The sequence below is a fragment of the Nannospalax galili genome, unplaced genomic scaffold (assembly GCF_000622305.1).
Source record: "Nannospalax galili isolate Female #2095 unplaced genomic scaffold, S.galili_v1.0 scaffold1338, whole genome shotgun sequence".
Classification (NCBI taxonomy): Eukaryota; Metazoa; Chordata; class Mammalia; order Rodentia; family Spalacidae; genus Nannospalax; species Nannospalax galili.
In genome coordinates, this window is record NW_008341041.1 from 631,570 (window position 1) to 637,513 (window position 5,944).

General features: G+C 41.9%; 1 non-coding gene across 1 annotated transcript; it reads left to right on the forward strand.

Moving 5' to 3' along the window:
* The first annotated feature begins 1,172 nt into the window (after positions 1-1,172).
* On the forward strand, positions 1,173-1,279 carry LOC115070970. The gene has a single exon (XR_003850075.1). It is a non-coding gene; the product is annotated as a U6 spliceosomal RNA (small nuclear RNA).
* The last annotated feature ends 4,665 nt before the right edge of the window (positions 1,280-5,944 follow it).

Genomic DNA, 5,944 nt, shown 5'->3' on the forward strand with positions numbered 1-5,944 from the left:
GTCCACAAAAAAGGAAAGTCTCCTGGAGTCTTTGCTTTCAGATGTGACAACTCTGAGGCATGTTCTGCACAGCCTCTGAGAGGCCCCAGCAGGATTGAGACCTGGTTGTCCACAGCCATCACCTGCTGATGAATTCCCCCTCCATTAGTAGCACTTCCTGGGTCATATCCCACCCCAGATTCCTTGAGCTCAAATCCTTGTCTCAGAATCTGCTTCTCCCAAAACACGTCTTCAGTTGGGGGGCATTCTCAACAATACTCACTGAACAAAAATGTTCAAAGTGACATTTAGAAACCGTTAATGGAGAGGACACTGCTACGGACACTTTAGCTCCGGCCTCTGTGCTATAAACTCACACTAGAATGAGGTGGCATGGAAATGTTTTCTTAGGCATTCAAAAGGGTTTCAAGCTCCATGAAGATGCACAGAACAGAGTGTAAGAAATATGTTTGAGGAATTACATTAAATATAACTTAACTTACTTCAAGTATCTTATCATTTTGTATATTGTCTATTTATACCTGTATCCAGCTAAGAAAAGCAAAGCTAAGATGGGCTTAAGTAAATTTCTCCTGAAGGACTGATGCACCCAGAATTTACTCCTAATTCTAGCTTCATCTGACAATCCCTACCACCACCTCACACTGCACTATAGAATAAGTGCATACCATTTGTAGAACTTTATGAGTGTTAAAGGGCATAGCAGCTAACTAACACATCCATCGCCTCAAATATTTATTTTTTTCTTTGTGTTTAGGACATTCAAAACCCTCCCTCTGCTATCCATTTTGAAATATATAATTATTGTTCTCAACCATAACTGACTGACTGCATACTAGAACACCAGAACAAGTTATTTGTCCAACCCAACACACCCCTTACCCATTGACCATCTTCTTTCCGTCTATTTTCCTCCCAACCTCTGGTAACTACCAATCTACCTTCTGTTTCTGTGAGATCAATTATTTATGTTTTATCTTATCCAGGTTTCTATTTGCTTGACTTCTTAGCATCTTTTCCAACTTAGTTACTGATCTTCCTATTGTAAAGCATTATGTCATCCTGTGTGCTTTTTTCTGCTCTTTGTATTCTCCTCTGACTTTTATAAAGTTTGAATAAGAATAGAAATACATCCATAAGCGCTTGTTGATTTTGTTCAAAATATAAACATGGTGCTCACTTCAGTTTCACACATACTAAAATTAGAATGCCACAGGGAAAATTATCATGGCCTTTGCTCAAGGATGGCATGCAAATTCATGAAGCATTCCATATTTTTAAGAAGGAAGTGAGGGCAGCTGGCCAAAGTGCAGGGAATAAATGCCAGTGAGGTTCTGAGCCACAAATAGGACTTCTACATCACATCCCACCAAAGCTCAGAGACCATCACAGAAGGGGTAGAAAGATTGTAAGGGCCAGAGGTCGGGATGGAAACAGTGTCTTCTGGACACAACAGGACCACTGCACTCATGAACTCACAGTAGCTGTGATTGTCTGCACAAGACCTGCACAGATCAGCCCACGTATTCCAGCATGGAGGGGGAAGCTGAGCTCCTACCCCGAGCTGAGGAGCGATGGGCAGTTGATGGCTTCTGGGGGAGGGACAGTCAGTTTTCTTTAAGGGTGTGGTCCCTTAAAGAAAACCAACTCTAGTTTTGAAGGGGAATCTGAGACTGCTTCTGTTAAAGAGAGAGAGAGAGGGAGAGAGAGAGAGAGAGAGAGAGAGAGAGAGAGAGAGAGAAGAGAGGAGAGAGAAAGGAATAAAGGAAAGGAAGGAAGGAAGGAAGGAAGGAAGGAAGGAGGAAGGAAGGGAGGGAGGGAGGGAGGGAGAGAGGGAGGGAGAAAGAAAGAGAGAGAAAGAGAGAGAAAGAAAGAAAGAAAGAAAGAAAGAAAGAAAGAAAGAAAGAAGAGAGAGGAAGGAATGAAGGAGGGAGGGAGAAAGAGAGAGAGAGAGAAAGAAAGAAAGAAAGAAAGAAAGAAAGAAAGAAGAGAGAGGAAGGAATGAAGGAGGGAGGGAGAAAGAGAGAGAGAGAGAAAGAAAGAAAGAAAGAAAGAAAGAAAGAAGAGAGAGGAAGGAATGAAGGAGGGAGGGAGAAAGAGAGAGAGAGAGAAAGAAAGAAAGAAAGAAAGAAAGAAAGAAGAGAGAGGAAGGAATGAAGGAGGGAGGGAGAAAGAGAGAGAGAGAGAAAGAAAGAAAGAAAGAAAGAAAGAAAGAAGAGAGAGGAAGGAATGAAGGAGGGAGGGAGAAAGAGAGAGAGAGAGAAAGAAAGAAAGAAAGAAAGAAAGAAAGAAAGAAGGGAGAGAGAGGAAGGGAGGAAGGAAGGAAATCAGAGTTTCCATTGTGAAAGAGGATTGATTCATATAAAAACAGTAAGTACAATCCCTGCTTTATAAAAAGAAAATGCAGTGTCAGAAGATTTCCAAAAAGGAGAATTCCATATAATGAATACTTACATGATAAAAGAACCATAGTATGTTTTAAATATGCTCCTTTTTCTCTTGATAGAATTGGAATACCTTCCAATATATACATATATTTTTCTTTATTTCAAACAGAAAATGTCTTGACAAGAGACAGAGTTTGGTCCTGTTGAATTTAGAAAAGTGCATCAACTTGATTAATGATGAGATTAGCCAAAACAAGATGAACATATCAAAAATTCTTGCATAATCTGTTGCCGATTGTGTAAGCAGAGGTGTGAGCCAGTGATTGTCCTCACCCTAAATTTTGTATCTATATCTCAGAATAATCTACTTAGGATCCACAAAACAAATTCCCAAGAAAAGGCAACTCTGGGCATTTCAGTCCCATTCACCCAGAGTCCTGGCAGTTTCAACTCCTACTTGGCTAATGCTAGCTCTCAGTGATAAATCTCCACTTATCTAAGACCCCTCCTATTTCCATTTTTAGTCCCAGACCCTGGGGAAATTGTACTTAAAAATCAGTATGTTCTGAGATCCTTTGCTTTTGCCTTTTCCCAAGTGAGAGCCTTGCTCCTTCTCAGAATCGACTGCACAGGCAAACTTCAGGATACCCTCCCTAGCTCACTCTACCCACAGGGTGGGCAGCACACTGTTAATGAGCATCCATGTGATGAGGCTTGAAGGAACCTAGTAGTTTCACAACTGCCCACCCAAGTACAGTGAAAGCATATCTGACAGGAAAACGCTGACAAAAAGTAAGCAATACAGCTGATTCTCATTATTCACAGATACGCCTCTTCACTATTTGTATCTCGGAAAATGAGAACTCTTAGTGCTTTCATGGCTGTTCGTAGAAATGCACAGTGCAGCAGATCCCAGCTGGGGTCAAACAGAGCAATGCTCTGCCTTCCTGTTTAGGTCTCATGCCATAAAACAAGTATCCTTTTACAAATCCATATATTTGCAGGCTTTTTGTTGATGACTTCACTGTTTAAAAGGATCCAAGCACAGTGCTGAAGTGTGGTCCAGTATATGTATTAGATAAGATTTATTTAGCCATGAATTATGGTACTGTTGGTTGTAGTTTAAAACTAAATGGATAAGCACTGAATTGGGGTGCCTTTAAGTGGAAACACACATAAATAAGGTTATGCTGGTATAACATTGTGCCAGAGAGGCTCACAGGAACCTAATCTTATATTTCCCCTGGAAGAATGGTTCAATATTTGTTAATTCAGTGCCTGCAACAAGTTTATACAACTACTGAGATTAATGAGAATTGACTATAATTTAATCACACTAAGGTCCTGGAGGAATGAGATAGTGAACAGACAGAAAAGTAAAAAACAAAGGCCTATTAGAGTGAGCTTCAGTCTCAGGAACCAGAATATGGAAGACATGTTGTCCAGATATGAGAAACGTCAACACAGCTGGTAGAACAGAAGAGACATGTTTTTAACCTGTGTTTGTGGGGGCTGGGGGATCTTGCTAGGCAGTCCAGGCTGTTCTCGAACTTAAGAGTCTCCTGACTCAGGCTCCCAAGTGTTAGGATTATAAGCATGAGGTGCCACACTTTCTTGAACCCAATGCTATTGCCAGGTTGGTGGTGCCACTAAACAGGCTGGTAACACTGTCACATGAACTGTAAGGGAAAGGGGAGTGTTATGTCAAAGTTTTAGTCTTCATTTGGGCAGTCTAGCTGTACAATTCCAGGCACACTATGGATCAAGCTAATACTGAAGAATGGGAGATGGTTCTAAATTAGGTAGATTGTCAGGGGAAGAGGCCCCAAACTAGATTCAGCTGTGTTCTAACTACTTTCATACAAGATGGTTTACATACACGTTCTTATCCAAAGTTGGCCCTTTTGGTGGGCTCCCCACACACACAACCTAGCTCCCTCTGTTGAGAATTTCACATTTCCTGCCCTTGCTCTACCCAATCAAGTTCCAGCTTTCATGAGTGAACCAACCAACAACATGTAACTTGCCCTGTCTAGTCCTACGGGAGAACCCTGTCCTGCCTCCTACCCTACAAATATAAAAGCCCAGGTTCTCCAGGGGGGTAGAAAGTGCCCCAGGGGGGTAGACAGCTTTGGACCCCATCCCTTCTGAGGGGGGTCTGTCTTTGCTGTGGGGATTGTTAATTCTGCTTCAGTAAACCTGGTCTACAAATATAAAAGCCCAGGTTCTCCAGGGGGGTAGAAAGTGCTCCAGGGGGGTAGACAGCTTTGGACCCCATCCCTTCTGAGGGGGGGTCTGTCTTTGCTGTGGGGATTGTTAATTCTGCTTCAGTAAACCTGGACTGTGTTCTGTGCAAACTTGTAAGTCTTTACCTAGTGAAGAAAAGGATCCAAACACAGAGCCAAGGGCACTGAGCCTTTGAAGATGACCAGCCCAAAATTGTGGCAAGATTTAAGTATGACATACATGTCAGATTTCAGACACAGTATGATGACACTAATTAAAAATTGATTGCATATTGAAACTTTTTATATAGTGGGATAAATTAAAAGATTTTTCAAATTAAGCTTCAGGGTTAATTTTTACCTCTGACATGTGACTACTAGAAATTTTAATATGGTCTATGTTATATTTGTATTTGCTAGGGAAAATAGTGGGTTGTGAGAGCTCCTAGTGAGAACAACTTTCACTGCTCCTTAACAGCAAACACAACCATGTTACTCTGAACCCTGCACTGGTCCAATTATATTACATATACTAACCTGACTTAATCCTGGCTAAAATCCTTTCAGATGGGTGCTGTTTCTTGCTCCCATTTTACAGGTAAGAAAGTGTAGACAAAGAAAGCTTAAGTGAAATATCTAAGGTCACCTGTATCGATTGGATACAGGTAAACTAGACCATATTCTTTTTTTCATGTTTTATTTATTATTTTTATTTTATGTGTGTGGGTGTATTCCCTGCATGTAGGTAAGTGCATCCATGTCATGCAATGCCCACAGAGGACAGAAGAGGCTGTCAGATCCCCTGGAAGTGGAGTTACAGACAGTTGTTAGCTGCCATGTGGGTGCTGGGATTCAAACCAGGGTCTTCTGCAAAAACAACCAGCGTTCTTAACCACTAAGCCATCTCTCCAGACCCTAGATCATATTCTTAACTACTATGCACACAGTGTGTGTGCATGCATACAAAGGCTGATTTGAAGCAATCATCAATCATTTGAAATAAAAAATATTTATTGGTAGAGAGATTACAGCTTATGTCTTTAGCTTCAGTCTCTGGACTTATAAACAAACATGTCTACAAATGACAATGACTAGACTTTCAAAAGTTCTTTCACAGGACCTCACCTCTTCCTGCTTCCCGGAACTGCACCACTGGCTAACTCTCCTGGCCCGGTCTCCCGCCCTCAGGCCTCTCTGGGGGTAAGTCTACCTTGCAGCCCTCTGCACCTTGACTCCACCAGCCGCGTTCACCCTTCCATCTCACCCACTGTTCTCTACTCCTAGCTTGGGCCCTGAGCCATTCCTAGTCTTGGGGCCCCAGACACCTGGGGA